Here is a 27537-nt window from a genome sequence, read left to right as displayed (position 1 = left end):
AACCCAATGAAAGATCGGTGGAATGACTGAAGACATCAATCAACCAATATTATTACTGACAGGGATTAAATAGATGATGACGTCATAGTATCCCTTCAAATAGCTTGACTTTGATGGAGCAAGAGCCTACGACCATACCATGCTGAATATACCGGTTCTCGTCCGATCACCGAAGTCAAGCAGCATAGGGCTCGGTTAGTACTTGGATGGGAGACCGCCTGGGAATACCGGGTGTTGTAGGCATTTTTTGCTTCATGAAATGCCCCTTTATTCATTTTTTCATTTTAAGTCGTTGGTATTTGTTTTCCTTTATAGTATCACTTTTGTCTCCTTTTTTGTTGTCTTTTTCGTCTCCTTCGTCACCCTTTTTAATAGAGCAGGAATAAACTTTTCGCTTGATGTCCGACATTCAAGGCAATGATGAAAGTCGTTTGTTTGCAAGCACAGGGTCTCCAAGAGACGAGGCGCGCAGTTCAAGGCCTACACCATCATGTGAATTGTTGCGTCACACACAGGTGCGCATCCAAGAAAAAAAACACGACAATATCTCCAAATTATCGTAGGTAGGCATCCGATGGAAACTGAAACAAACCCAATGAAAGATCGGTGGAATGACTGAAGACATCAATCAACCAATATTATTACTGACAGGGATTAAATAGATGATGACGTCATAGTATCCCTTCAAATAGCTTGACTTTGATGGAGCAAGAGCCTACGACCATACCATGCTGAATATACCGGTTCTCGTCCGATCACCGAAGTCAAGCAGCATAGGGCTCGGTTAGTACTTGGATGGGAGACCGCCTGGGAATACCGGGTGTTGTAGGCATTTTTTGCTTCATGAAATGCCCCTTTATTCATTTTTTCATTTTAAGTCGTTGGTATTTGTTTTCCTTTATAGTATCACTTTTGTCTCCTTTTTTGTTGTCTTTTTCGTCTCCTTCGTCACCCTTTTTAATAGAGCAGGAATAAACTTTTCGCTTGATGTCCGACATTCAAGGCAATGATGAAAGTCGTTTGTTTGCAAGCACAGGGTCTCCAAGAGACGAGGCGCGCAGTTCAAGGCCTACACCATCATGTGAATTGTTGCGTCACACACAGGTGCGCATCCAAGAAAAAAAACACGACAATATCTCCAAATTATCGTAGGTAGGCATCCGATGGAAACTGAAACAAACCCAATGAAAGATCGGTGGAATGACTGAAGACATCAATCAACCAATATTATTACTGACAGGGATTAAATAGATGATGACGTCATAGTATCCCTTCAAATAGCTTGACTTTGATGGAGCAAGAGCCTACGACCATACCATGCTGAATATACCGGTTCTCGTCCGATCACCGAAGTCAAGCAGCATAGGGCTCGGTTAGTACTTGGATGGGAGACCGCCTGGGAATACCGGGTGTTGTAGGCATTTTTTGCTTCATGAAATGCCCCTTTATTCATTTTTTCATTTTAAGTCGTTGGTATTTGTTTTCCTTTATAGTATCACTTTTGTCTCCTTTTTTGTTGTCTTTTTCGTCTCCTTCGTCACCCTTTTTAATAGAGCAGGAATAAACTTTTCGCTTGATGTCCGACATTCAAGGCAATGATGAAAGTCGTTTGTTTGCAAGCACAGGGTCTCCAAGAGACGAGGCGCGCAGTTCAAGGCCTACACCATCATGTGAATTGTTGCGTCACACACAGGTGCGCATCCAAGAAAAAAAACACGACAATATCTCCAAATTATCGTAGGTAGGCATCCGATGGAAACTGAAACAAACCCAATGAAAGATCGGTGGAATGACTGAAGACATCAATCAACCAATATTATTACTGACAGGGATTAAATAGATGATGACGTCATAGTATCCCTTCAAATAGCTTGACTTTGATGGAGCAAGAGCCTACGACCATACCATGCTGAATATACCGGTTCTCGTCCGATCACCGAAGTCAAGCAGCATAGGGCTCGGTTAGTACTTGGATGGGAGACCGCCTGGGAATACCGGGTGTTGTAGGCATTTTTTGCTTCATGAAATGCCCCTTTATTCATTTTTTCATTTTAAGTCGTTGGTATTTGTTTTCCTTTATAGTATCACTTTTGTCTCCTTTTTTGTTGTCTTTTTCGTCTCCTTCGTCACCCTTTTTAATAGAGCAGGAATAAACTTTTCGCTTGATGTCCGACATTCAAGGCAATGATGAAAGTCGTTTGTTTGCAAGCACAGGGTCTCCAAGAGATGAGGCGCGCAGTTCAAGGCCTACACCATCATGTGAATTGTTGCGTCACACACAGGTGCGCATCCAAGAAAAAAAACACGACAATATCTCCAAATTATCGTAGGTAGGCATCCGATGGAAACTGAAACAAACCCAATGAAAGATCGGTGGAATGACTGAAGACATCAATCAACCAATATTATTACTGACAGGGATTAAATAGATGATGACGTCATAGTATCCCTTCAAATAGCTTGACTTTGATGGAGCAAGAGCCTACGACCATACCATGCTGAATATACCGGTTCTCGTCCGATCACCGAAGTCAAGCAGCATAGGGCTCGGTTAGTACTTGGATGGGAGACCGCCTGGGAATACCGGGTGTTGTAGGCATTTTTTGCTTCATGAAATGCCCCTTTATTCATTTTTTCATTTTAAGTCGTTGGTATTTGTTTTCCTTTATAGTATCACTTTTGTCTCCTTTTTTGTTGTCTTTTTCGTCTCCTTCGTCACCCTTTTTAATAGAGCAGGAATAAACTTTTCGCTTGATGTCCGACATTCAAGGCAATGATGAAAGTCGTTTGTTTGCAAGCACAGGGTCTCCAAGAGACGAGGCGCGCAGTTCAAGGCCTACACCATCATGTGAATTGTTGCGTCACACACAGGTGCGCATCCAAGAAAAAAAACACGACAATATCTCCAAATTATCGTAGGTAGGCATCCGATGGAAACTGAAACAAACCCAATGAAAGATCGGTGGAATGACTGAAGACATCAATCAACCAATATTATTACTGACAGGGATTAAATAGATGATGACGTCATAGTATCCCTTCAAATAGCTTGACTTTGATGGAGCAAGAGCCTACGACCATACCATGCTGAATATACCGGTTCTCGTCCGATCACCGAAGTCAAGCAGCATAGGGCTCGGTTAGTACTTGGATGGGAGACCGCCTGGGAATACCGGGTGTTGTAGGCATTTTTTGCTTCATGAAATGCCCCTTTATTCATTTTTTCATTTTAAGTCGTTGGTATTTGTTTTCCTTTATAGTATCACTTTTGTCTCCTTTTTTGTTGTCTTTTTCGTCTCCTTCGTCACCCTTTTTAATAGAGCAGGAATAAACTTTTCGCTTGATGTCCGACATTCAAGGCAATGATGAAAGTCGTTTGTTTGCAAGCACAGGGTCTCCAAGAGACGAGGCGCGCAGTTCAAGGCCTACACCATCATGTGAATTGTTGCGTCACACACAGGTGCGCATCCAAGAAAAAAAACACGACAATATCTCCAAATTATCGTAGGTAGGCATCCGATGGAAACTGAAACAAACCCAATGAAAGATCGGTGGAATGACTGAAGACATCAATCAACCAATATTATTACTGACAGGGATTAAATAGATGATGACGTCATAGTATCCCTTCAAATAGCTTGACTTTGATGGAGCAAGAGCCTACGACCATACCATGCTGAATATACCGGTTCTCGTCCGATCACCGAAGTCAAGCAGCATAGGGCTCGGTTAGTACTTGGATGGGAGACCGCCTGGGAATACCGGGTGTTGTAGGCATTTTTTGCTTCATGAAATGCCCCTTTATTCATTTTTTCATTTTAAGTCGTTGGTATTTGTTTTCCTTTATAGTATCACTTTTGTCTCCTTTTTTGTTGTCTTTTTCGTCTCCTTCGTCACCCTTTTTAATAGAGCAGGAATAAACTTTTCGCTTGATGTCCGACATTCAAGGCAATGATGAAAGTCGTTTGTTTGCAAGCACAGGGTCTCCAAGAGACGAGGCGCGCAGTTCAAGGCCTACACCATCATGTGAATTGTTGCGTCACACACAGGTGCGCATCCAAGAAAAAAAACACGACAATATCTCCAAATTATCGTAGGTAGGCATCCGATGGAAACTGAAACAAACCCAATGAAAGATCGGTGGAATGACTGAAGACATCAATCAACCAATATTATTACTGACAGGGATTAAATAGATGATGACGTCATAGTATCCCTTCAAATAGCTTGACTTTGATGGAGCAAGAGCCTACGACCATACCATGCTGAATATACCGGTTCTCGTCCGATCACCGAAGTCAAGCAGCATAGGGCTCGGTTAGTACTTGGATGGGAGACCGCCTGGGAATACCGGGTGTTGTAGGCATTTTTTGCTTCATGAAATGCCCCTTTATTCATTTTTTCATTTTAAGTCGTTGGTATTTGTTTTCCTTTATAGTATCACTTTTGTCTCCTTTTTTGTTGTCTTTTTCGTCTCCTTCGTCACCCTTTTTAATAGAGCAGGAATAAACTTTTCGCTTGATGTCCGACATTCAAGGCAATGATGAAAGTCGTTTGTTTGCAAGCACAGGGTCTCCAAGAGACGAGGCGCGCAGTTCAAGGCCTACACCATCATGTGAATTGTTGCGTCACACACAGGTGCGCATCCAAGAAAAAAAACACGACAATATCTCCAAATTATCGTAGGTAGGCATCCGATGGAAACTGAAACAAACCCAATGAAAGATCGGTGGAATGACTGAAGACATCAATCAACCAATATTATTACTGACAGGGATTAAATAGATGATGACGTCATAGTATCCCTTCAAATAGCTTGACTTTGATGGAGCAAGAGCCTACGACCATACCATGCTGAATATACCGGTTCTCGTCCGATCACCGAAGTCAAGCAGCATAGGGCTCGGTTAGTACTTGGATGGGAGACCGCCTGGGAATACCGGGTGTTGTAGGCATTTTTTGCTTCATGAAATGCCCCTTTATTCATTTTTTCATTTTAAGTCGTTGGTATTTGTTTTCCTTTATAGTATCACTTTTGTCTCCTTTTTTGTTGTCTTTTTCGTCTCCTTCGTCACCCTTTTTAATAGAGCAGGAATAAACTTTTCGCTTGATGTCCGACATTCAAGGCAATGATGAAAGTCGTTTGTTTGCAAGCACAGGGTCTCCAAGAGACGAGGCGCGCAGTTCAAGGCCTACACCATCATGTGAATTGTTGCGTCACACACAGGTGCGCATCCAAGAAAAAAAACACGACAATATCTCCAAATTATCGTAGGTAGGCATCCGATGGAAACTGAAACAAACCCAATGAAAGATCGGTGGAATGACTGAAGACATCAATCAACCAATATTATTACTGACAGGGATTAAATAGATGATGACGTCATAGTATCCCTTCAAATAGCTTGACTTTGATGGAGCAAGAGCCTACGACCATACCATGCTGAATATACCGGTTCTCGTCCGATCACCGAAGTCAAGCAGCATAGGGCTCGGTTAGTACTTGGATGGGAGACCGCCTGGGAATACCGGGTGTTGTAGGCATTTTTTGCTTCATGAAATGCCCCTTTATTCATTTTTTCATTTTAAGTCGTTGGTATTTGTTTTCCTTTATAGTATCACTTTTGTCTCCTTTTTTGTTGTCTTTTTCGTCTCCTTCGTCACCCTTTTTAATAGAGCAGGAATAAACTTTTCGCTTGATGTCCGACATTCAAGGCAATGATGAAAGTCGTTTGTTTGCAAGCACAGGGTCTCCAAGAGACGAGGCGCGCAGTTCAAGGCCTACACCATCATGTGAATTGTTGCGTCACACACAGGTGCGCATCCAAGAAAAAAAACACGACAATATCTCCAAATTATCGTAGGTAGGCATCCGATGGAAACTGAAACAAACCCAATGAAAGATCGGTGGAATGACTGAAGACATCAATCAACCAATATTATTACTGACAGGGATTAAATAGATGATGACGTCATAGTATCCCTTCAAATAGCTTGACTTTGATGGAGCAAGAGCCTACGACCATACCATGCTGAATATACCGGTTCTCGTCCGATCACCGAAGTCAAGCAGCATAGGGCTCGGTTAGTACTTGGATGGGAGACCGCCTGGGAATACCGGGTGTTGTAGGCATTTTTTGCTTCATGAAATGCCCCTTTATTCATTTTTTCATTTTAAGTCGTTGGTATTTGTTTTCCTTTATAGTATCACTTTTGTCTCCTTTTTTGTTGTCTTTTTCGTCTCCTTCGTCACCCTTTTTAATAGAGCAGGAATAAACTTTTCGCTTGATGTCCGACATTCAAGGCAATGATGAAAGTCGTTTGTTTGCAAGCACAGGGTCTCCAAGAGACGAGGCGCGCAGTTCAAGGCCTACACCATCATGTGAATTGTTGCGTCACACACAGGTGCGCATCCAAGAAAAAAAACACGACAATATCTCCAAATTATCGTAGGTAGGCATCCGATGGAAACTGAAACAAACCCAATGAAAGATCGGTGGAATGACTGAAGACATCAATCAACCAATATTATTACTGACAGGGATTAAATAGATGATGACGTCATAGTATCCCTTCAAATAGCTTGACTTTGATGGAGCAAGAGCCTACGACCATACCATGCTGAATATACCGGTTCTCGTCCGATCACCGAAGTCAAGCAGCATAGGGCTCGGTTAGTACTTGGATGGGAGACCGCCTGGGAATACCGGGTGTTGTAGGCATTTTTTGCTTCATGAAATGCCCCTTTATTCATTTTTTCATTTTAAGTCGTTGGTATTTGTTTTCCTTTATAGTATCACTTTTGTCTCCTTTTTTGTTGTCTTTTTCGTCTCCTTCGTCACCCTTTTTAATAGAGCAGGAATAAACTTTTCGCTTGATGTCCGACATTCAAGGCAATGATGAAAGTCGTTTGTTTGCAAGCACAGGGTCTCCAAGAGACGAGGCGCGCAGTTCAAGGCCTACACCATCATGTGAATTGTTGCGTCACACACAGGTGCGCATCCAAGAAAAAAAACACGACAATATCTCCAAATTATCGTAGGTAGGCATCCGATGGAAACTGAAACAAACCCAATGAAAGATCGGTGGAATGACTGAAGACATCAATCAACCAATATTATTACTGACAGGGATTAAATAGATGATGACGTCATAGTATCCCTTCAAATAGCTTGACTTTGATGGAGCAAGAGCCTACGACCATACCATGCTGAATATACCGGTTCTCGTCCGATCACCGAAGTCAAGCAGCATAGGGCTCGGTTAGTACTTGGATGGGAGACCGCCTGGGAATACCGGGTGTTGTAGGCATTTTTTGCTTCATGAAATGCCCCTTTATTCATTTTTTCATTTTAAGTCGTTGGTATTTGTTTTCCTTTATAGTATCACTTTTGTCTCCTTTTTTGTTGTCTTTTTCGTCTCCTTCGTCACCCTTTTTAATAGAGCAGGAATAAACTTTTCGCTTGATGTCCGACATTCAAGGCAATGATGAAAGTCGTTTGTTTGCAAGCACAGGGTCTCCAAGAGACGAGGCGCGCAGTTCAAGGCCTACACCATCATGTGAATTGTTGCGTCACACACAGGTGCGCATCCAAGAAAAAAAACACGACAATATCTCCAAATTATCGTAGGTAGGCATCCGATGGAAACTGAAACAAACCCAATGAAAGATCGGTGGAATGACTGAAGACATCAATCAACCAATATTATTACTGACAGGGATTAAATAGATGATGACGTCATAGTATCCCTTCAAATAGCTTGACTTTGATGGAGCAAGAGCCTACGACCATACCATGCTGAATATACCGGTTCTCGTCCGATCACCGAAGTCAAGCAGCATAGGGCTCGGTTAGTACTTGGATGGGAGACCGCCTGGGAATACCGGGTGTTGTAGGCATTTTTTGCTTCATGAAATGCCCCTTTATTCATTTTTTCATTTTAAGTCGTTGGTATTTGTTTTCCTTTATAGTATCACTTTTGTCTCCTTTTTTGTTGTCTTTTTCGTCTCCTTCGTCACCCTTTTTAATAGAGCAGGAATAAACTTTTCGCTTGATGTCCGACATTCAAGGCAATGATGAAAGTCGTTTGTTTGCAAGCACAGGGTCTCCAAGAGACGAGGCGCGCAGTTCAAGGCCTACACCATCATGTGAATTGTTGCGTCACACACAGGTGCGCATCCAAGAAAAAAAACACGACAATATCTCCAAATTATCGTAGGTAGGCATCCGATGGAAACTGAAACAAACCCAATGAAAGATCGGTGGAATGACTGAAGACATCAATCAACCAATATTATTACTGACAGGGATTAAATAGATGATGACGTCATAGTATCCCTTCAAATAGCTTGACTTTGATGGAGCAAGAGCCTACGACCATACCATGCTGAATATACCGGTTCTCGTCCGATCACCGAAGTCAAGCAGCATAGGGCTCGGTTAGTACTTGGATGGGAGACCGCCTGGGAATACCGGGTGTTGTAGGCATTTTTTGCTTCATGAAATGCCCCTTTATTCATTTTTTCATTTTAAGTCGTTGGTATTTGTTTTCCTTTATAGTATCACTTTTGTCTCCTTTTTTGTTGTCTTTTTCGTCTCCTTCGTCACCCTTTTTAATAGAGCAGGAATAAACTTTTCGCTTGATGTCCGACATTCAAGGCAATGATGAAAGTCGTTTGTTTGCAAGCACAGGGTCTCCAAGAGACGAGGCGCGCAGTTCAAGGCCTACACCATCATGTGAATTGTTGCGTCACACACAGGTGCGCATCCAAGAAAAAAAACACGACAATATCTCCAAATTATCGTAGGTAGGCATCCGATGGAAACTGAAACAAACCCAATGAAAGATCGGTGGAATGACTGAAGACATCAATCAACCAATATTATTACTGACAGGGATTAAATAGATGATGACGTCATAGTATCCCTTCAAATAGCTTGACTTTGATGGAGCAAGAGCCTACGACCATACCATGCTGAATATACCGGTTCTCGTCCGATCACCGAAGTCAAGCAGCATAGGGCTCGGTTAGTACTTGGATGGGAGACCGCCTGGGAATACCGGGTGTTGTAGGCATTTTTTGCTTCATGAAATGCCCCTTTATTCATTTTTTCATTTTAAGTCGTTGGTATTTGTTTTCCTTTATAGTATCACTTTTGTCTCCTTTTTTGTTGTCTTTTTCGTCTCCTTCGTCACCCTTTTTAATAGAGCAGGAATAAACTTTTCGCTTGATGTCCGACATTCAAGGCAATGATGAAAGTCGTTTGTTTGCAAGCACAGGGTCTCCAAGAGACGAGGCGCGCAGTTCAAGGCCTACACCATCATGTGAATTGTTGCGTCACACACAGGTGCGCATCCAAGAAAAAAAACACGACAATATCTCCAAATTATCGTAGGTAGGCATCCGATGGAAACTGAAACAAACCCAATGAAAGATCGGTGGAATGACTGAAGACATCAATCAACCAATATTATTACTGACAGGGATTAAATAGATGATGACGTCATAGTATCCCTTCAAATAGCTTGACTTTGATGGAGCAAGAGCCTACGACCATACCATGCTGAATATACCGGTTCTCGTCCGATCACCGAAGTCAAGCAGCATAGGGCTCGGTTAGTACTTGGATGGGAGACCGCCTGGGAATACCGGGTGTTGTAGGCATTTTTTGCTTCATGAAATGCCCCTTTATTCATTTTTTCATTTTAAGTCGTTGGTATTTGTTTTCCTTTATAGTATCACTTTTGTCTCCTTTTTTGTTGTCTTTTTCGTCTCCTTCGTCACCCTTTTTAATAGAGCAGGAATAAACTTTTCGCTTGATGTCCGACATTCAAGGCAATGATGAAAGTCGTTTGTTTGCAAGCACAGGGTCTCCAAGAGACGAGGCGCGCAGTTCAAGGCCTACACCATCATGTGAATTGTTGCGTCACACACAGGTGCGCATCCAAGAAAAAAAACACGACAATATCTCCAAATTATCGTAGGTAGGCATCCGATGGAAACTGAAACAAACCCAATGAAAGATCGGTGGAATGACTGAAGACATCAATCAACCAATATTATTACTGACAGGGATTAAATAGATGATGACGTCATAGTATCCCTTCAAATAGCTTGACTTTGATGGAGCAAGAGCCTACGACCATACCATGCTGAATATACCGGTTCTCGTCCGATCACCGAAGTCAAGCAGCATAGGGCTCGGTTAGTACTTGGATGGGAGACCGCCTGGGAATACCGGGTGTTGTAGGCATTTTTTGCTTCATGAAATGCCCCTTTATTCATTTTTTCATTTTAAGTCGTTGGTATTTGTTTTCCTTTATAGTATCACTTTTGTCTCCTTTTTTGTTGTCTTTTTCGTCTCCTTCGTCACCCTTTTTAATAGAGCAGGAATAAACTTTTCGCTTGATGTCCGACATTCAAGGCAATGATGAAAGTCGTTTGTTTGCAAGCACAGGGTCTCCAAGAGACGAGGCGCGCAGTTCAAGGCCTACACCATCATGTGAATTGTTGCGTCACACACAGGTGCGCATCCAAGAAAAAAAACACGACAATATCTCCAAATTATCGTAGGTAGGCATCCGATGGAAACTGAAACAAACCCAATGAAAGATCGGTGGAATGACTGAAGACATCAATCAACCAATATTATTACTGACAGGGATTAAATAGATGATGACGTCATAGTATCCCTTCAAATAGCTTGACTTTGATGGAGCAAGAGCCTACGACCATACCATGCTGAATATACCGGTTCTCGTCCGATCACCGAAGTCAAGCAGCATAGGGCTCGGTTAGTACTTGGATGGGAGACCGCCTGGGAATACCGGGTGTTGTAGGCATTTTTTGCTTCATGAAATGCCCCTTTATTCATTTTTTCATTTTAAGTCGTTGGTATTTGTTTTCCTTTATAGTATCACTTTTGTCTCCTTTTTTGTTGTCTTTTTCGTCTCCTTCGTCACCCTTTTTAATAGAGCAGGAATAAACTTTTCGCTTGATGTCCGACATTCAAGGCAATGATGAAAGTCGTTTGTTTGCAAGCACAGGGTCTCCAAGAGACGAGGCGCGCAGTTCAAGGCCTACACCATCATGTGAATTGTTGCGTCACACACAGGTGCGCATCCAAGAAAAAAAACACGACAATATCTCCAAATTATCGTAGGTAGGCATCCGATGGAAACTGAAACAAACCCAATGAAAGATCGGTGGAATGACTGAAGACATCAATCAACCAATATTATTACTGACAGGGATTAAATAGATGATGACGTCATAGTATCCCTTCAAATAGCTTGACTTTGATGGAGCAAGAGCCTACGACCATACCATGCTGAATATACCGGTTCTCGTCCGATCACCGAAGTCAAGCAGCATAGGGCTCGGTTAGTACTTGGATGGGAGACCGCCTGGGAATACCGGGTGTTGTAGGCATTTTTTGCTTCATGAAATGCCCCTTTATTCATTTTTTCATTTTAAGTCGTTGGTATTTGTTTTCCTTTATAGTATCACTTTTGTCTCCTTTTTTGTTGTCTTTTTCGTCTCCTTCGTCACCCTTTTTAATAGAGCAGGAATAAACTTTTCGCTTGATGTCCGACATTCAAGGCAATGATGAAAGTCGTTTGTTTGCAAGCACAGGGTCTCCAAGAGACGAGGCGCGCAGTTCAAGGCCTACACCATCATGTGAATTGTTGCGTCACACACAGGTGCGCATCCAAGAAAAAAAACACGACAATATCTCCAAATTATCGTAGGTAGGCATCCGATGGAAACTGAAACAAACCCAATGAAAGATCGGTGGAATGACTGAAGACATCAATCAACCAATATTATTACTGACAGGGATTAAATAGATGATGACGTCATAGTATCCCTTCAAATAGCTTGACTTTGATGGAGCAAGAGCCTACGACCATACCATGCTGAATATACCGGTTCTCGTCCGATCACCGAAGTCAAGCAGCATAGGGCTCGGTTAGTACTTGGATGGGAGACCGCCTGGGAATACCGGGTGTTGTAGGCATTTTTTGCTTCATGAAATGCCCCTTTATTCATTTTTTCATTTTAAGTCGTTGGTATTTGTTTTCCTTTATAGTATCACTTTTGTCTCCTTTTTTGTTGTCTTTTTCGTCTCCTTCGTCACCCTTTTTAATAGAGCAGGAATAAACTTTTCGCTTGATGTCCGACATTCAAGGCAATGATGAAAGTCGTTTGTTTGCAAGCACAGGGTCTCCAAGAGACGAGGCGCGCAGTTCAAGGCCTACACCATCATGTGAATTGTTGCGTCACACACAGGTGCGCATCCAAGAAAAAAAACACGACAATATCTCCAAATTATCGTAGGTAGGCATCCGATGGAAACTGAAACAAACCCAATGAAAGATCGGTGGAATGACTGAAGACATCAATCAACCAATATTATTACTGACAGGGATTAAATAGATGATGACGTCATAGTATCCCTTCAAATAGCTTGACTTTGATGGAGCAAGAGCCTACGACCATACCATGCTGAATATACCGGTTCTCGTCCGATCACCGAAGTCAAGCAGCATAGGGCTCGGTTAGTACTTGGATGGGAGACCGCCTGGGAATACCGGGTGTTGTAGGCATTTTTTGCTTCATGAAATGCCCCTTTATTCATTTTTTCATTTTAAGTCGTTGGTATTTGTTTTCCTTTATAGTATCACTTTTGTCTCCTTTTTTGTTGTCTTTTTCGTCTCCTTCGTCACCCTTTTTAATAGAGCAGGAATAAACTTTTCGCTTGATGTCCGACATTCAAGGCAATGATGAAAGTCGTTTGTTTGCAAGCACAGGGTCTCCAAGAGACGAGGCGCGCAGTTCAAGGCCTACACCATCATGTGAATTGTTGCGTCACACACAGGTGCGCATCCAAGAAAAAAAACACGACAATATCTCCAAATTATCGTAGGTAGGCATCCGATGGAAACTGAAACAAACCCAATGAAAGATCGGTGGAATGACTGAAGACATCAATCAACCAATATTATTACTGACAGGGATTAAATAGATGATGACGTCATAGTATCCCTTCAAATAGCTTGACTTTGATGGAGCAAGAGCCTACGACCATACCATGCTGAATATACCGGTTCTCGTCCGATCACCGAAGTCAAGCAGCATAGGGCTCGGTTAGTACTTGGATGGGAGACCGCCTGGGAATACCGGGTGTTGTAGGCATTTTTTGCTTCATGAAATGCCCCTTTATTCATTTTTTCATTTTAAGTCGTTGGTATTTGTTTTCCTTTATAGTATCACTTTTGTCTCCTTTTTTGTTGTCTTTTTCGTCTCCTTCGTCACCCTTTTTAATAGAGCAGGAATAAACTTTTCGCTTGATGTCCGACATTCAAGGCAATGATGAAAGTCGTTTGTTTGCAAGCACAGGGTCTCCAAGAGACGAGGCGCGCAGTTCAAGGCCTACACCATCATGTGAATTGTTGCGTCACACACAGGTGCGCATCCAAGAAAAAAAACACGACAATATCTCCAAATTATCGTAGGTAGGCATCCGATGGAAACTGAAACAAACCCAATGAAAGATCGGTGGAATGACTGAAGACATCAATCAACCAATATTATTACTGACAGGGATTAAATAGATGATGACGTCATAGTATCCCTTCAAATAGCTTGACTTTGATGGAGCAAGAGCCTACGACCATACCATGCTGAATATACCGGTTCTCGTCCGATCACCGAAGTCAAGCAGCATAGGGCTCGGTTAGTACTTGGATGGGAGACCGCCTGGGAATACCGGGTGTTGTAGGCATTTTTTGCTTCATGAAATGCCCCTTTATTCATTTTTTCATTTTAAGTCGTTGGTATTTGTTTTCCTTTATAGTATCACTTTTGTCTCCTTTTTTGTTGTCTTTTTCGTCTCCTTCGTCACCCTTTTTAATAGAGCAGGAATAAACTTTTCGCTTGATGTCCGACATTCAAGGCAATGATGAAAGTCGTTTGTTTGCAAGCACAGGGTCTCCAAGAGACGAGGCGCGCAGTTCAAGGCCTACACCATCATGTGAATTGTTGCGTCACACACAGGTGCGCATCCAAGAAAAAAAACACGACAATATCTCCAAATTATCGTAGGTAGGCATCCGATGGAAACTGAAACAAACCCAATGAAAGATCGGTGGAATGACTGAAGACATCAATCAACCAATATTATTACTGACAGGGATTAAATAGATGATGACGTCATAGTATCCCTTCAAATAGCTTGACTTTGATGGAGCAAGAGCCTACGACCATACCATGCTGAATATACCGGTTCTCGTCCGATCACCGAAGTCAAGCAGCATAGGGCTCGGTTAGTACTTGGATGGGAGACCGCCTGGGAATACCGGGTGTTGTAGGCATTTTTTGCTTCATGAAATGCCCCTTTATTCATTTTTTCATTTTAAGTCGTTGGTATTTGTTTTCCTTTATAGTATCACTTTTGTCTCCTTTTTTGTTGTCTTTTTCGTCTCCTTCGTCACCCTTTTTAATAGAGCAGGAATAAACTTTTCGCTTGATGTCCGACATTCAAGGCAATGATGAAAGTCGTTTGTTTGCAAGCACAGGGTCTCCAAGAGACGAGGCGCGCAGTTCAAGGCCTACACCATCATGTGAATTGTTGCGTCACACACAGGTGCGCATCCAAGAAAAAAAACACGACAATATCTCCAAATTATCGTAGGTAGGCATCCGATGGAAACTGAAACAAACCCAATGAAAGATCGGTGGAATGACTGAAGACATCAATCAACCAATATTATTACTGACAGGGATTAAATAGATGATGACGTCATAGTATCCCTTCAAATAGCTTGACTTTGATGGAGCAAGAGCCTACGACCATACCATGCTGAATATACCGGTTCTCGTCCGATCACCGAAGTCAAGCAGCATAGGGCTCGGTTAGTACTTGGATGGGAGACCGCCTGGGAATACCGGGTGTTGTAGGCATTTTTTGCTTCATGAAATGCCCCTTTATTCATTTTTTCATTTTAAGTCGTTGGTATTTGTTTTCCTTTATAGTATCACTTTTGTCTCCTTTTTTGTTGTCTTTTTCGTCTCCTTCGTCACCCTTTTTAATAGAGCAGGAATAAACTTTTCGCTTGATGTCCGACATTCAAGGCAATGATGAAAGTCGTTTGTTTGCAAGCACAGGGTCTCCAAGAGACGAGGCGCGCAGTTCAAGGCCTACACCATCATGTGAATTGTTGCGTCACACACAGGTGCGCATCCAAGAAAAAAAACACGACAATATCTCCAAATTATCGTAGGTAGGCATCCGATGGAAACTGAAACAAACCCAATGAAAGATCGGTGGAATGACTGAAGACATCAATCAACCAATATTATTACTGACAGGGATTAAATAGATGATGACGTCATAGTATCCCTTCAAATAGCTTGACTTTGATGGAGCAAGAGCCTACGACCATACCATGCTGAATATACCGGTTCTCGTCCGATCACCGAAGTCAAGCAGCATAGGGCTCGGTTAGTACTTGGATGGGAGACCGCCTGGGAATACCGGGTGTTGTAGGCATTTTTTGCTTCATGAAATGCCCCTTTATTCATTTTTTCATTTTAAGTCGTTGGTATTTGTTTTCCTTTATAGTATCACTTTTGTCTCCTTTTTTGTTGTCTTTTTCGTCTCCTTCGTCACCCTTTTTAATAGAGCAGGAATAAACTTTTCGCTTGATGTCCGACATTCAAGGCAATGATGAAAGTCGTTTGTTTGCAAGCACAGGGTCTCCAAGAGACGAGGCGCGCAGTTCAAGGCCTACACCATCATGTGAATTGTTGCGTCACACACAGGTGCGCATCCAAGAAAAAAAACACGACAATATCTCCAAATTATCGTAGGTAGGCATCCGATGGAAACTGAAACAAACCCAATGAAAGATCGGTGGAATGACTGAAGACATCAATCAACCAATATTATTACTGACAGGGATTAAATAGATGATGACGTCATAGTATCCCTTCAAATAGCTTGACTTTGATGGAGCAAGAGCCTACGACCATACCATGCTGAATATACCGGTTCTCGTCCGATCACCGAAGTCAAGCAGCATAGGGCTCGGTTAGTACTTGGATGGGAGACCGCCTGGGAATACCGGGTGTTGTAGGCATTTTTTGCTTCATGAAATGCCCCTTTATTCATTTTTTCATTTTAAGTCGTTGGTATTTGTTTTCCTTTATAGTATCACTTTTGTCTCCTTTTTTGTTGTCTTTTTCGTCTCCTTCGTCACCCTTTTTAATAGAGCAGGAATAAACTTTTCGCTTGATGTCCGACATTCAAGGCAATGATGAAAGTCGTTTGTTTGCAAGCACAGGGTCTCCAAGAGACGAGGCGCGCAGTTCAAGGATACACCATCATGTGAATTGTTGCGTCACACACAGGTGCGCATCCAAGAAAAAAAACACGACAATATCTCCAAATTATCGTAGGTAGGCATCCGATGGAAACTGAAACAAACCCAATGAAAGATCGGTGGAATGACTGAAGACATCAATCAACCAATATTATTACTGACAGGGATTAAATAGATGATGACGTCATAGTATCCCTTCAAATAGCTTGACTTTGATGGAGCAAGAGCCTACGACCATACCATGCTGAATATACCGGTTCTCGTCCGATCACCGAAGTCAAGCAGCATAGGGCTCGGTTAGTACTTGGATGGGAGACCGCCTGGGAATACCGGGTGTTGTAGGCATTTTTTGCTTCATGAAATGCCCCTTTATTCATTTTTTCATTTTAAGTCGTTGGTATTTGTTTTCCTTTATAGTATCACTTTTGTCTCCTTTTTTGTTGTCTTTTTCGTCTCCTTCGTCACCCTTTTTAATAGAGCAGGAATAAACTTTTCGCTTGATGTCCGACATTCAAGGCAATGATGAAAGTCGTTTGTTTGCAAGCACAGGGTCTCCAAGAGACGAGGCGCGCAGTTCAAGGCCTACACCATCATGTGAATTGTTGCGTCACACACAGGTGCGCATCCAAGAAAAAAAACACGACAATATCTCCAAATTATCGTAGGTAGGCATCCGATGGAAACTGAAACAAACCCAATGAAAGATCGGTGGAATGACTGAAGACATCAATCAACCAATATTATTACTGACAGGGATTAAATAGATGATGACGTCATAGTATCCCTTCAAATAGCTTGACTTTGATGGAGCAAGAGCCTACGACCATACCATGCTGAATATACCGGTTCTCGTCCGATCACCGAAGTCAAGCAGCATAGGGCTCGGTTAGTACTTGGATGGGAGACCGCCTGGGAATACCGGGTGTTGTAGGCATTTTTTGCTTCATGAAATGCCCCTTTATTCATTTTTTCATTTTAAGTCGTTGGTATTTGTTTTCCTTTATAGTATCACTTTTGTCTCCTTTTTTGTTGTCTTTTTCGTCTCCTTCGTCACCCTTTTTAATAGAGCAGGAATAAACTTTTCGCTTGATGTCCGACATTCAAGGCAATGATGAAAGTCGTTTGTTTGCAAGCACAGGGTCTCCAAGAGACGAGGCGCGCAGTTCAAGGCCTACACCATCATGTGAATTGTTGCGTCACACACAGGTGCGCATCCAAGAAAAAAAACACGACAATATCTCCAAATTATCGTAGGTAGGCATCCGATGGAAACTGAAACAAACCCAATGAAAGATCGGTGGAATGACTGAAGACATCAATCAACCAATATTATTACTGACAGGGATTAAATAGATGATGACGTCATAGTATCCCTTCAAATAGCTTGACTTTGATGGAGCAAGAGCCTACGACCATACCATGCTGAATATACCGGTTCTCGTCCGATCACCGAAGTCAAGCAGCATAGGGCTCGGTTAGTACTTGGATGGGAGACCGCCTGGGAATACCGGGTGTTGTAGGCATTTTTTGCTTCATGAAATGCCCCTTTATTCATTTTTTCATTTTAAGTCGTTGGTATTTGTTTTCCTTTATAGTATCACTTTTGTCTCCTTTTTTGTTGTCTTTTTCGTCTCCTTCGTCACCCTTTTTAATAGAGCAGGAATAAACTTTTCGCTTGATGTCCGACATTCAAGGCAATGATGAAAGTCGTTTGTTTGCAAGCACAGGGTCTCCAAGAGACGAGGCGCGCAGTTCAAGGCCTACACCATCATGTGAATTGTTGCGTCACACACAGGTGCGCATCCAAGAAAAAAAACACGACAATATCTCCAAATTATCGTAGGTAGGCATCCGATGGAAACTGAAACAAACCCAATGAAAGATCGGTGGAATGACTGAAGACATCAATCAACCAATATTATTACTGACAGGGATTAAATAGATGATGACGTCATAGTATCCCTTCAAATAGCTTGACTTTGATGGAGCAAGAGCCTACGACCATACCATGCTGAATATACCGGTTCTCGTCCGATCACCGAAGTCAAGCAGCATAGGGCTCGGTTAGTACTTGGATGGGAGACCGCCTGGGAATACCGGGTGTTGTAGGCATTTTTTGCTTCATGAAATGCCCCTTTATTCATTTTTTCATTTTAAGTCGTTGGTATTTGTTTTCCTTTATAGTATCACTTTTGTCTCCTTTTTTGTTGTCTTTTTCGTCTCCTTCGTCACCCTTTTTAATAGAGCAGGAATAAACTTTTCGCTTGATGTCCGACATTCAAGGCAATGATGAAAGTCGTTTGTTTGCAAGCACAGGGTCTCCAAGAGACGAGGCGCGCAGTTCAAGGCCTACACCATCATGTGAATTGTTGCGTCACACACAGGTGCGCATCCAAGAAAAAAAACACGACAATATCTCCAAATTATCGTAGGTAGGCATCCGATGGAAACTGAAACAAACCCAATGAAAGATCGGTGGAATGACTGAAGACATCAATCAACCAATATTATTACTGACAGGGATTAAATAGATGATGACGTCATAGTATCCCTTCAAATAGCTTGACTTTGATGGAGCAAGAGCCTACGACCATACCATGCTGAATATACCGGTTCTCGTCCGATCACCGAAGTCAAGCAGCATAGGGCTCGGTTATACTTGGATGGGAGACCGCCTGGGAATACCGGGTGTTGTAGGCATTTTTTGCTTCATGAAATGCCCCTTTATTCATTTTTTCATTTTAAGTCGTTGGTATTTGTTTTCCTTTATAGTATCACTTTTGTCTCCTTTTTTGTTGTCTTTTTCGTCTCCTTCGTCACCCTTTTTAATAGAGCAGGAATAAACTTTTCGCTTGATGTCCGACATTCAAGGCAATGATGAAAGTCGTTTGTTTGCAAGCACAGGGTCTCCAAGAGACGAGGCGCGCAGTTCAAGGCCTACACCATCATGTGAATTGTTGCGTCACACACAGGTGCGCATCCAAGAAAAAAAACACGACAATATCTCCAAATTATCGTAGGTAGGCATCCGATGGAAACTGAAACAAACCCAATGAAAGATCGGTGGAATGACTGAAGACATCAATCAACCAATATTATTACTGACAGGGATTAAATAGATGATGACGTCATAGTATCCCTTCAAATAGCTTGACTTTGATGGAGCAAGAGCCTACGACCATACCATGCTGAATATACCGGTTCTCGTCCGATCACCGAAGTCAAGCAGCATAGGGCTCGGTTAGTACTTGGATGGGAGACCGCCTGGGAATACCGGGTGTTGTAGGCATTTTTTGCTTCATGAAATGCCCCTTTATTCATTTTTTCATTTTAAGTCGTTGGTATTTGTTTTCCTTTATAGTATCACTTTTGTCTCCTTTTTTGTTGTCTTTTTCGTCTCCTTCGTCACCCTTTTTAATAGAGCAGGAATAAACTTTTCGCTTGATGTCCGACATTCAAGGCAATGATGAAAGTCGTTTGTTTGCAAGCACAGGGTCTCCAAGAGACGAGGCGCGCAGTTCAAGGCCTACACCATCATGTGAATTGTTGCGTCACACACAGGTGCGCATCCAAGAAAAAAAACACGACAATCTCTCCAAATTATCGTAGGTAGGCATCCGATGGAAACTGAAACAAACCCAATGAAAGATCGGTGGAATGACTGAAGACATCAATCAACCAATATTATTACTGACAGGGATTAAATAGATGATGACGTCATAGTATCCCTTCAAATAGCTTGACTTTGATGGAGCAAGAGCCTACGACCATACCATGCTGAATATACCGGTTCTCGTCCGATCACCGAAGTCAAGCAGCATAGGGCTCGGTTAGTACTTGGATGGGAGACCGCCTGGGAATACCGGGTGTTGTAGGCATTTTTTGCTTCATGAAATGCCCCTTTATTCATTTTTTCATTTTAAGTCGTTGGTATTTGTTTTCCTTTATAGTATCACTTTTGTCTCCTTTTTTGTTGTCTTTTTCGTCTCCTTCGTCACCCTTTTTAATAGAGCAGGAATAAACTTTTCGCTTGATGTCCGACATTCAAGGCAATGATGAAAGTCGTTTGTTTGCAAGCACAGGGTCTCCAAGAGACGAGGCGCGCAGTTCAAGGCCTACACCATCATGTGAATTGTTGCGTCACACACAGGTGCGCATCCAAGAAAAAAAACACGACAATATCTCCAAATTATCGTAGGTAGGCATCCGATGGAAACTGAAACAAACCCAATGAAAGATCGGTGGAATGACTGAAGACATCAATCAACCAATATTATTACTGACAGGGATTAAATAGATGATGACGTCATAGTATCCCTTCAAATAGCTTGACTTTGATGGAGCAAGAGCCTACGACCATACCATGCTGAATATACCGGTTCTCGTCCGATCACCGAAGTCAAGCAGCATAGGGCTCGGTTAGTACTTGGATGGGAGACCGCCTGGGAATACCGGGTGTTGTAGGCATTTTTTGCTTCACATGAAATGCCCCTTTATTCATTTTTTCATTTTAAGTCGTTGGTATTTGTTTTCCTTTATAGTATCACTTTTGTCTCCTTTTTTGTTGTCTTTTTCGTCTCCTTCGTCACCCTTTTTAATAGAGCAGGAATAAACTTTTCGCTTGATGTCCGACATTCAAGGCAATGATGAAAGTCGTTTGTTTGCAAGCACAGGGTCTCCAAGAGACGAGGCGCGCAGTTCAAGGCCTACACCATCATGTGAATTGTTGCGTCACACACAGGTGCGCATCCAAGAAAAAAAACACGACAATATCTCCAAATTATCGTAGGTAGGCATCCGATGGAAACTGAAACAAACCCAATGAAAGATCGGTGGAATGACTGAAGACATCAATCAACCAATATTATTACTGACAGGGATTAAATAGATGATGACGTCATAGTATCCCTTCAAATAGCTTGACTTTGATGGAGCAAGAGCCTACGACCATACCATGCTGAATATACCGGTTCTCGTCCGATCACCGAAGTCAAGCAGCATAGGGCTCGGTTAGTACTTGGATGGGAGACCGCCTGGGAATACCGGGTGTTGTAGGCATTTTTTGCTTCATGAAATGCCCCTTTATTCATTTTTTCATTTTAAGTCGTTGGTATTTGTTTTCCTTTATAGTATCACTTTTGTCTCCTTTTTTGTTGTCTTTTTCGTCTCCTTCGTCACCCTTTTTAATAGAGCAGGAATAAACTTTTCGCTTGATGTCCGACATTCAAGGCAATGATGAAAGTCGTTTGTTTGCAAGCACAGGGTCTCCAAGAGACGAGGCGCGCAGTTCAAGGCCTACACCATCATGTGAATTGTTGCGTCACACACAGGTGCGCATCCAAGAAAAAAAACACGACAATATCTCCAAATTATCGTAGGTAGGCATCCGATGGAAACTGAAACAAACCCAATGAAAGATCGGTGGAATGACTGAAGACATCAATCAACCAATATTATTACTGACAGGGATTAAATAGATGATGACGTCATAGTATCCCTTCAAATAGCTTGACTTTGATGGAGCAAGAGCCTACGACCATACCATGCTGAATATACCGGTTCTCGTCCGATCACCGAAGTCAAGCAGCATAGGGCTCGGTTAGTACTTGGATGGGAGACCGCCTGGGAATACCGGGTGTTGTAGGCATTTTTTGCTTCATGAAATGCCCCTTTATTCATTTTTTCATTTTAAGTCGTTGGTATTTGTTTTCCTTTATAGTATCACTTTTGTCTCCTTTTTTGTTGTCTTTTTCGTCTCCTTCGTCACCCTTTTTAATAGAGCAGGAATAAACTTTTCGCTTGATGTCCGACATTCAAGGCAATGATGAAAGTCGTTTGTTTGCAAGCACAGGGTCTCCAAGAGACGAGGCGCGCAGTTCAAGGCCTACACCATCATGTGAATTGTTGCGTCACACACAGGTGCGCATCCAAGAAAAAAAACACGACAATATCTCCAAATTATCGTAGGTAGGCATCCGATGGAAACTGAAACAAACCCAATGAAAGATCGGTGGAATGACTGAAGACATCAATCAACCAATATTATTACTGACAGGGATTAAATAGATGATGACGTCATAGTATCCCTTCAAATAGCTTGACTTTGATGGAGCAAGAGCCTACGACCATACCATGCTGAATATACCGGTTCTCGTCCGATCACCGAAGTCAAGCAGCATAGGGCTCGGTTAGTACTTGGATGGGAGACCGCCTGGGAATACCGGGTGTTGTAGGCATTTTTTGCTTCATGAAATGCCCCTTTATTCATTTTTTCATTTTAAGTCGTTGGTATTTGTTTTCCTTTATAGTATCACTTTTGTCTCCTTTTTTGTTGTCTTTTTCGTCTCCTTCGTCACCCTTTTTAATAGAGCAGGAATAAACTTTTCGCTTGATGTCCGACATTCAAGGCAATGATGAAAGTCGTTTGTTTGCAAGCACAGGGTCTCCAAGAGACGAGGCGCGCAGTTCAAGGCCTACACCATCATGTGAATTGTTGCGTCACACACAGGTGCGCATCCAAGAAAAAAAACACGACAATATCTCCAAATTATCGTAGGTAGGCATCCGATGGAAACTGAAACAAACCCAATGAAAGATCGGTGGAATGACTGAAGACATCAATCAACCAATATTATTACTGACAGGGATTAAATAGATGATGACGTCATAGTATCCCTTCAAATAGCTTGACTTTGATGGAGCAAGAGCCTACGACCATACCATGCTGAATATACCGGTTCTCGTCCGATCACCGAAGTCAAGCAGCATAGGGCTCGGTTAGTACTTGGATGGGAGACCGCCTGGGAATACCGGGTGTTGTAGGCATTTTTTGCTTCATGAAATGCCCCTTTATTCATTTTTTCATTTTAAGTCGTTGGTATTTGTTTTCCTTTATAGTATCACTTTTGTCTCCTTTTTTGTTGTCTTTTTCGTCTCCTTCGTCACCCTTTTTAATAGAGCAGGAATAAACTTTTCGCTTGATGTCCGACATTCAAGGCAATGATGAAAGTCGTTTGTTTGCAAGCACAGGGTCTCCAAGAGACGAGGCGCGCAGTTCAAGGCCTACACCATCATGTGAATTGTTGCGTCACACACAGGTGCGCATCCAAGAAAAAAAACACGACAATATCTCCAAATTATCGTAGGTAGGCATCCGATGGAAACTGAAACAAACCCAATGAAAGATCGGTGGAATGACTGAAGACATCAATCAACCAATATTATTACTGACAGGGATTAAATAGATGATGACGTCATAGTATCCCTTCAAATAGCTTGACTTTGATGGAGCAAGAGCCTACGACCATACCATGCTGAATATACCGGTTCTCGTCCGATCACCGAAGTCAAGCAGCATAGGGCTCGGTTAGTACTTGGATGGGAGACCGCCTGGGAATACCGGGTGTTGTAGGCATTTTTTGCTTCATGAAATGCCCCTTTATTCATTTTTTCATTTTAAGTCGTTGGTATTTGTTTTCCTTTATAGTATCACTTTTGTCTCCTTTTTTGTTGTCTTTTTCGTCTCCTTCGTCACCCTTTTTAATAGAGCAGGAATAAACTTTTCGCTTGATGTCCGACATTCAAGGCAATGATGAAAGTCGTTTGTTTGCAAGCACAGGGTCTCCAAGAGACGAGGCGCGCAGTTCAAGGCCTACACCATCATGTGAATTGTTGCGTCACACACAGGTGCGCATCCAAGAAAAAAAACACGACAATATCTCCAAATTATCGTAGGTAGGCATCCGATGGAAACTGAAACAAACCCAATGAAAGATCGGTGGAATGACTGAAGACATCAATCAACCAATATTATTACTGACAGGGATTAAATAGATGATGACGTCATAGTATCCCTTCAAATAGCTTGACTTTGATGGAGCAAGAGCCTACGACCATACCATGCTGAATATACCGGTTCTCGTCCGATCACCGAAGTCAAGCAGCATAGGGCTCGGTTAGTACTTGGATGGGAGACCGCCTGGGAATACCGGGTGTTGTAGGCATTTTTTGCTTCATGAAATGCCCCTTTATTCATTTTTTCATTTTAAGTCGTTGGTATTTGTTTTCCTTTATAGTATCACTTTTGTCTCCTTTTTTGTTGTCTTTTTCGTCTCCTTCGTCACCCTTTTTAATAGAGCAGGAATAAACTTTTCGCTTGATGTCCGACATTCAAGGCAATGATGAAAGTCGTTTGTTTGCAAGCACAGGGTCTCCAAGAGACGAGGCGCGCAGTTCAAGGCCTACACCATCATGTGAATTGTTGCGTCACACACAGGTGCGCATCCAAGAAAAAAAACACGACAATATCTCCAAATTATCGTAGGTAGGCATCCGATGGAAACTGAAACAAACCCAATGAAAGATCGGTGGAATGACTGAAGACATCAATCAACCAATATTATTACTGACAGGGATTAAATAGATGATGACGTCATAGTATCCCTTCAAATAGCTTGACTTTGATGGAGCAAGAGCCTACGACCATACCATGCTGAATATACCGGTTCTCGTCCGATCACCGAAGTCAAGCAGCATAGGGCTCGGTTAGTACTTGGATGGGAGACCGCCTGGGAATACCGGGTGTTGTAGGCATTTTTTGCTTCATGAAATGCCCCTTTATTCATTTTTTCATTTTAAGTCGTTGGTATTTGTTTTCCTTTATAGTATCACTTTTGTCTCCTTTTTTGTTGTCTTTTTCGTCTCCTTCGTCACCCTTTTTAATAGAGCAGGAATAAACTTTTCGCTTGATGTCCGACATTCAAGGCAATGATGAAAGTCGTTTGTTTGCAAGCACAGGGTCTCCAAGAGACGAGGCGCGCAGTTCAAGGCCTACACCATCATGTGAATTGTTGCGTCACACACAGGTGCGCATCCAAGAAAAAAAACACGACAATATCTCCAAATTATCGTAGGTAGGCATCCGATGGAAACTGAAACAAACCCAATGAAAGATCGGTGGAATGACTGAAGACATCAATCAACCAATATTATTACTGACAGGGATTAAATAGATGATGACGTCATAGTATCCCTTCAAATAGCTTGACTTTGATGGAGCAAGAGCCTACGACCATACCATGCTGAATATACCGGTTCTCGTCCGATCACCGAAGTCAAGCAGCATAGGGCTCGGTTAGTACTTGGATGGGAGACCGCCTGGGAATACCGGGTGTTGTAGGCATTTTTTGCTTCATGAAATGCCCCTTTATTCATTTTTTCATTTTAAGTCGTTGGTATTTGTTTTCCTTTATAGTATCACTTTTGTCTCCTTTTTTGTTGTCTTTTTCGTCTCCTTCGTCACCCTTTTTAATAGAGCAGGAATAAACTTTTCGCTTGATGTCCGACATTCAAGGCAATGATGAAAGTCGTTTGTTTGCAAGCACAGGGTCTCCAAGAGACGAGGCGCGCAGTTCAAGGCCTACACCATCATGTGAATTGTTGCGTCACACACAGGTGCGCATCCAAGAAAAAAAACACGACAATATCTCCAAATTATCGTAGGTAGGCATCCGATGGAAACTGAAACAAACCCAATGAAAGATCGGTGGAATGACTGAAGACATCAATCAACCAATATTATTACTGACAGGGATTAAATAGATGATGACGTCATAGTATCCCTTCAAATAGCTTGACTTTGATGGAGCAAGAGCCTACGACCATACCATGCTGAATATACCGGTTCTCGTCCGATCACCGAAGTCAAGCAGCATAGGGCTCGGTTAGTACTTGGATGGGAGACCGCCTGGGAATACCGGGTGTTGTAGGCATTTTTTGCTTCATGAAATGCCCCTTTATTCATTTTTTCATTTTAAGTCGTTGGTATTTGTTTTCCTTTATAGTATCACTTTTGTCTCCTTTTTTGTTGTCTTTTTCGTCTCCTTCGTCACCCTTTTTAATAGAGCAGGAATAAACTTTTCGCTTGATGTCCGACATTCAAGGCAATGATGAAAGTCGTTTGTTTGCAAGCACAGGGTCTCCAAGAGACGAGGCGCGCAGTTCAAGGCCTACACCATCATGTGAATTGTTGCGTCACACACAGGTGCGCATCCAAGAAAAAAAACACGACAATATCTCCAAATTATCGTAGGTAGGCATCCGATGGAAACTGAAACAAACCCAATGAAAGATCGGTGGAATGACTGAAGACATCAATCAACCAATATTATTACTGACAGGGATTAAATAGATGATGACGTCATAGTATCCCTTCAAATAGCTTGACTTTGATGGAGCAAGAGCCTACGACCATACCATGCTGAATATACCGGTTCTCGTCCGATCACCGAAGTCAAGCAGCATAGGGCTCGGTTAGTACTTGGATGGGAGACCGCCTGGGAATACCGGGTGTTGTAGGCATTTTTTGCTTCATGAAATGCCCCTTTATTCATTTTTTCATTTTAAGTCGTTGGTATTTGTTTTCCTTTATAGTATCACTTTTGTCTCCTTTTTTGTTGTCTTTTTCGTCTCCTTCGTCACCCTTTTTAATAGAGCAGGAATAAACTTTTCGCTTGATGTCCGACATTCAAGGCAATGATGAAAGTCGTTTGTTTGCAAGCACAGGGTCTCCAAGAGACGAGGCGCGCAGTTCAAGGCCTACACCATCATGTGAATTGTTGCGTCACACACAGGTGCGCATCCAAGAAAAAAAACACGACAATATCTCCAAATTATCGTAGGTAGGCATCCGATGGAAACTGAAACAAACCCAATGAAAGATCGGTGGAATGACTGAAGACATCAATCAACCAATATTATTACTGACAGGGATTAAATAGATGATGACGTCATAGTATCCCTTCAAATAGCTTGACTTTGATGGAGCAAGAGCCTACGACCATACCATGCTGAATATACCGGTTCTCGTCCGATCACCGAAGTCAAGCAGCATAGGGCTCGGTTAGTACTTGGATGGGAGACCGCCTGGGAATACCGGGTGTTGTAGGCATTTTTTGCTTCATGAAATGCCCCTTTATTCATTTTTTCATTTTAAGTCGTTGGTATTTGTTTTCCTTTATAGTATCACTTTTGTCTCCTTTTTTGTTGTCTTTTTCGTCTCCTTCGTCACCCTTTTTAATAGAGCAGGAATAAACTTTTCGCTTGATGTCCGACATTCAAGGCAATGATGAAAGTCGTTTGTTTGCAAGC

At 42.2% G+C, this 27537-nt stretch overlaps 47 non-coding genes across 47 annotated transcripts; all 47 read left to right on the top strand.

Moving 5' to 3' along the window:
* The first annotated feature begins 124 nt into the window (after positions 1–124).
* LOC135158637 (5S ribosomal RNA) lies at positions 125–243 on the top strand. The gene has a single exon (XR_010297403.1). It is a non-coding gene; the product is annotated as a 5S ribosomal RNA (ribosomal RNA).
* Positions 244–713: 470 nt separating this feature from the next.
* On the top strand, positions 714–832 carry LOC135158636 (5S ribosomal RNA). The gene has a single exon (XR_010297402.1). It is a non-coding gene; the product is annotated as a 5S ribosomal RNA (ribosomal RNA).
* A 470-nt stretch (positions 833–1302) lies between these two features.
* Positions 1303–1421, top strand: LOC135158635 (5S ribosomal RNA). The gene has a single exon (XR_010297401.1). It is a non-coding gene; the product is annotated as a 5S ribosomal RNA (ribosomal RNA).
* A 470-nt stretch (positions 1422–1891) lies between these two features.
* LOC135158634 (5S ribosomal RNA) lies at positions 1892–2010 on the top strand. Its single transcript, XR_010297400.1, has one exon. It is a non-coding gene; the product is annotated as a 5S ribosomal RNA (ribosomal RNA).
* A 470-nt stretch (positions 2011–2480) lies between these two features.
* Positions 2481–2599, top strand: LOC135158633 (5S ribosomal RNA). Its single transcript, XR_010297399.1, has one exon. It is a non-coding gene; the product is annotated as a 5S ribosomal RNA (ribosomal RNA).
* Positions 2600–3069: 470 nt separating this feature from the next.
* Positions 3070–3188, top strand: LOC135158631 (5S ribosomal RNA). The gene has a single exon (XR_010297397.1). It is a non-coding gene; the product is annotated as a 5S ribosomal RNA (ribosomal RNA).
* Positions 3189–3658: 470 nt separating this feature from the next.
* LOC135158630 (5S ribosomal RNA) lies at positions 3659–3777 on the top strand. The gene has a single exon (XR_010297396.1). It is a non-coding gene; the product is annotated as a 5S ribosomal RNA (ribosomal RNA).
* Positions 3778–4247: 470 nt separating this feature from the next.
* On the top strand, positions 4248–4366 carry LOC135158629 (5S ribosomal RNA). The gene has a single exon (XR_010297395.1). It is a non-coding gene; the product is annotated as a 5S ribosomal RNA (ribosomal RNA).
* A 470-nt stretch (positions 4367–4836) lies between these two features.
* Positions 4837–4955, top strand: LOC135158628 (5S ribosomal RNA). The gene has a single exon (XR_010297394.1). It is a non-coding gene; the product is annotated as a 5S ribosomal RNA (ribosomal RNA).
* Positions 4956–5425: 470 nt separating this feature from the next.
* On the top strand, positions 5426–5544 carry LOC135158627 (5S ribosomal RNA). Its single transcript, XR_010297393.1, has one exon. It is a non-coding gene; the product is annotated as a 5S ribosomal RNA (ribosomal RNA).
* Positions 5545–6014: 470 nt separating this feature from the next.
* Positions 6015–6133, top strand: LOC135158626 (5S ribosomal RNA). Its single transcript, XR_010297392.1, has one exon. It is a non-coding gene; the product is annotated as a 5S ribosomal RNA (ribosomal RNA).
* Positions 6134–6603: 470 nt separating this feature from the next.
* On the top strand, positions 6604–6722 carry LOC135158625 (5S ribosomal RNA). The gene has a single exon (XR_010297391.1). It is a non-coding gene; the product is annotated as a 5S ribosomal RNA (ribosomal RNA).
* A 470-nt stretch (positions 6723–7192) lies between these two features.
* LOC135158624 (5S ribosomal RNA) lies at positions 7193–7311 on the top strand. The gene has a single exon (XR_010297390.1). It is a non-coding gene; the product is annotated as a 5S ribosomal RNA (ribosomal RNA).
* Positions 7312–7781: 470 nt separating this feature from the next.
* Positions 7782–7900, top strand: LOC135158623 (5S ribosomal RNA). The gene has a single exon (XR_010297389.1). It is a non-coding gene; the product is annotated as a 5S ribosomal RNA (ribosomal RNA).
* A 470-nt stretch (positions 7901–8370) lies between these two features.
* On the top strand, positions 8371–8489 carry LOC135158622 (5S ribosomal RNA). The gene has a single exon (XR_010297388.1). It is a non-coding gene; the product is annotated as a 5S ribosomal RNA (ribosomal RNA).
* A 470-nt stretch (positions 8490–8959) lies between these two features.
* Positions 8960–9078, top strand: LOC135158620 (5S ribosomal RNA). Its single transcript, XR_010297386.1, has one exon. It is a non-coding gene; the product is annotated as a 5S ribosomal RNA (ribosomal RNA).
* Positions 9079–9548: 470 nt separating this feature from the next.
* LOC135158619 (5S ribosomal RNA) lies at positions 9549–9667 on the top strand. The gene has a single exon (XR_010297385.1). It is a non-coding gene; the product is annotated as a 5S ribosomal RNA (ribosomal RNA).
* Positions 9668–10137: 470 nt separating this feature from the next.
* Positions 10138–10256, top strand: LOC135158618 (5S ribosomal RNA). Its single transcript, XR_010297384.1, has one exon. It is a non-coding gene; the product is annotated as a 5S ribosomal RNA (ribosomal RNA).
* Positions 10257–10726: 470 nt separating this feature from the next.
* Positions 10727–10845, top strand: LOC135158617 (5S ribosomal RNA). Its single transcript, XR_010297383.1, has one exon. It is a non-coding gene; the product is annotated as a 5S ribosomal RNA (ribosomal RNA).
* A 470-nt stretch (positions 10846–11315) lies between these two features.
* Positions 11316–11434, top strand: LOC135158616 (5S ribosomal RNA). The gene has a single exon (XR_010297382.1). It is a non-coding gene; the product is annotated as a 5S ribosomal RNA (ribosomal RNA).
* A 470-nt stretch (positions 11435–11904) lies between these two features.
* On the top strand, positions 11905–12023 carry LOC135158615 (5S ribosomal RNA). The gene has a single exon (XR_010297381.1). It is a non-coding gene; the product is annotated as a 5S ribosomal RNA (ribosomal RNA).
* Positions 12024–12493: 470 nt separating this feature from the next.
* LOC135158614 (5S ribosomal RNA) lies at positions 12494–12612 on the top strand. Its single transcript, XR_010297380.1, has one exon. It is a non-coding gene; the product is annotated as a 5S ribosomal RNA (ribosomal RNA).
* A 470-nt stretch (positions 12613–13082) lies between these two features.
* On the top strand, positions 13083–13201 carry LOC135158613 (5S ribosomal RNA). The gene has a single exon (XR_010297379.1). It is a non-coding gene; the product is annotated as a 5S ribosomal RNA (ribosomal RNA).
* Positions 13202–13671: 470 nt separating this feature from the next.
* LOC135158612 (5S ribosomal RNA) lies at positions 13672–13790 on the top strand. The gene has a single exon (XR_010297378.1). It is a non-coding gene; the product is annotated as a 5S ribosomal RNA (ribosomal RNA).
* A 470-nt stretch (positions 13791–14260) lies between these two features.
* LOC135158611 (5S ribosomal RNA) lies at positions 14261–14379 on the top strand. Its single transcript, XR_010297377.1, has one exon. It is a non-coding gene; the product is annotated as a 5S ribosomal RNA (ribosomal RNA).
* A 470-nt stretch (positions 14380–14849) lies between these two features.
* On the top strand, positions 14850–14968 carry LOC135158609 (5S ribosomal RNA). The gene has a single exon (XR_010297375.1). It is a non-coding gene; the product is annotated as a 5S ribosomal RNA (ribosomal RNA).
* Positions 14969–15438: 470 nt separating this feature from the next.
* Positions 15439–15557, top strand: LOC135158608 (5S ribosomal RNA). The gene has a single exon (XR_010297374.1). It is a non-coding gene; the product is annotated as a 5S ribosomal RNA (ribosomal RNA).
* Positions 15558–16027: 470 nt separating this feature from the next.
* On the top strand, positions 16028–16146 carry LOC135158607 (5S ribosomal RNA). Its single transcript, XR_010297373.1, has one exon. It is a non-coding gene; the product is annotated as a 5S ribosomal RNA (ribosomal RNA).
* Positions 16147–16615: 469 nt separating this feature from the next.
* LOC135158606 (5S ribosomal RNA) lies at positions 16616–16734 on the top strand. Its single transcript, XR_010297372.1, has one exon. It is a non-coding gene; the product is annotated as a 5S ribosomal RNA (ribosomal RNA).
* A 470-nt stretch (positions 16735–17204) lies between these two features.
* LOC135158605 (5S ribosomal RNA) lies at positions 17205–17323 on the top strand. Its single transcript, XR_010297371.1, has one exon. It is a non-coding gene; the product is annotated as a 5S ribosomal RNA (ribosomal RNA).
* Positions 17324–17793: 470 nt separating this feature from the next.
* On the top strand, positions 17794–17912 carry LOC135158604 (5S ribosomal RNA). The gene has a single exon (XR_010297370.1). It is a non-coding gene; the product is annotated as a 5S ribosomal RNA (ribosomal RNA).
* A 470-nt stretch (positions 17913–18382) lies between these two features.
* LOC135158603 (5S ribosomal RNA) lies at positions 18383–18501 on the top strand. The gene has a single exon (XR_010297369.1). It is a non-coding gene; the product is annotated as a 5S ribosomal RNA (ribosomal RNA).
* Positions 18502–18971: 470 nt separating this feature from the next.
* On the top strand, positions 18972–19089 carry LOC135158700 (5S ribosomal RNA). The gene has a single exon (XR_010297466.1). It is a non-coding gene; the product is annotated as a 5S ribosomal RNA (ribosomal RNA).
* Positions 19090–19559: 470 nt separating this feature from the next.
* On the top strand, positions 19560–19678 carry LOC135158602 (5S ribosomal RNA). The gene has a single exon (XR_010297368.1). It is a non-coding gene; the product is annotated as a 5S ribosomal RNA (ribosomal RNA).
* Positions 19679–20148: 470 nt separating this feature from the next.
* On the top strand, positions 20149–20267 carry LOC135158601 (5S ribosomal RNA). Its single transcript, XR_010297367.1, has one exon. It is a non-coding gene; the product is annotated as a 5S ribosomal RNA (ribosomal RNA).
* A 470-nt stretch (positions 20268–20737) lies between these two features.
* On the top strand, positions 20738–20856 carry LOC135158600 (5S ribosomal RNA). Its single transcript, XR_010297366.1, has one exon. It is a non-coding gene; the product is annotated as a 5S ribosomal RNA (ribosomal RNA).
* A 472-nt stretch (positions 20857–21328) lies between these two features.
* Positions 21329–21447, top strand: LOC135158598 (5S ribosomal RNA). The gene has a single exon (XR_010297364.1). It is a non-coding gene; the product is annotated as a 5S ribosomal RNA (ribosomal RNA).
* Positions 21448–21917: 470 nt separating this feature from the next.
* LOC135158597 (5S ribosomal RNA) lies at positions 21918–22036 on the top strand. The gene has a single exon (XR_010297363.1). It is a non-coding gene; the product is annotated as a 5S ribosomal RNA (ribosomal RNA).
* Positions 22037–22506: 470 nt separating this feature from the next.
* On the top strand, positions 22507–22625 carry LOC135158596 (5S ribosomal RNA). The gene has a single exon (XR_010297362.1). It is a non-coding gene; the product is annotated as a 5S ribosomal RNA (ribosomal RNA).
* A 470-nt stretch (positions 22626–23095) lies between these two features.
* Positions 23096–23214, top strand: LOC135158595 (5S ribosomal RNA). Its single transcript, XR_010297361.1, has one exon. It is a non-coding gene; the product is annotated as a 5S ribosomal RNA (ribosomal RNA).
* A 470-nt stretch (positions 23215–23684) lies between these two features.
* LOC135158594 (5S ribosomal RNA) lies at positions 23685–23803 on the top strand. The gene has a single exon (XR_010297360.1). It is a non-coding gene; the product is annotated as a 5S ribosomal RNA (ribosomal RNA).
* A 470-nt stretch (positions 23804–24273) lies between these two features.
* LOC135158593 (5S ribosomal RNA) lies at positions 24274–24392 on the top strand. The gene has a single exon (XR_010297359.1). It is a non-coding gene; the product is annotated as a 5S ribosomal RNA (ribosomal RNA).
* A 470-nt stretch (positions 24393–24862) lies between these two features.
* LOC135158592 (5S ribosomal RNA) lies at positions 24863–24981 on the top strand. Its single transcript, XR_010297358.1, has one exon. It is a non-coding gene; the product is annotated as a 5S ribosomal RNA (ribosomal RNA).
* A 470-nt stretch (positions 24982–25451) lies between these two features.
* Positions 25452–25570, top strand: LOC135158591 (5S ribosomal RNA). The gene has a single exon (XR_010297357.1). It is a non-coding gene; the product is annotated as a 5S ribosomal RNA (ribosomal RNA).
* Positions 25571–26040: 470 nt separating this feature from the next.
* Positions 26041–26159, top strand: LOC135158590 (5S ribosomal RNA). Its single transcript, XR_010297356.1, has one exon. It is a non-coding gene; the product is annotated as a 5S ribosomal RNA (ribosomal RNA).
* Positions 26160–26629: 470 nt separating this feature from the next.
* Positions 26630–26748, top strand: LOC135158589 (5S ribosomal RNA). Its single transcript, XR_010297355.1, has one exon. It is a non-coding gene; the product is annotated as a 5S ribosomal RNA (ribosomal RNA).
* Positions 26749–27218: 470 nt separating this feature from the next.
* Positions 27219–27337, top strand: LOC135158587 (5S ribosomal RNA). The gene has a single exon (XR_010297353.1). It is a non-coding gene; the product is annotated as a 5S ribosomal RNA (ribosomal RNA).
* Positions 27338–27537: the final 200 nt, after the last annotated feature.

Source organism: Lytechinus pictus, unplaced genomic scaffold, assembly GCF_037042905.1.
Source record: "Lytechinus pictus isolate F3 Inbred unplaced genomic scaffold, Lp3.0 scaffold_98, whole genome shotgun sequence".
Lineage (NCBI taxonomy): Eukaryota > Metazoa > Echinodermata > Echinoidea > Temnopleuroida > Toxopneustidae > Lytechinus > Lytechinus pictus.
The sequence above is the reverse complement of the archived record's forward strand: the minus strand, read 5'-3'. Positions and strand labels throughout refer to the sequence as shown.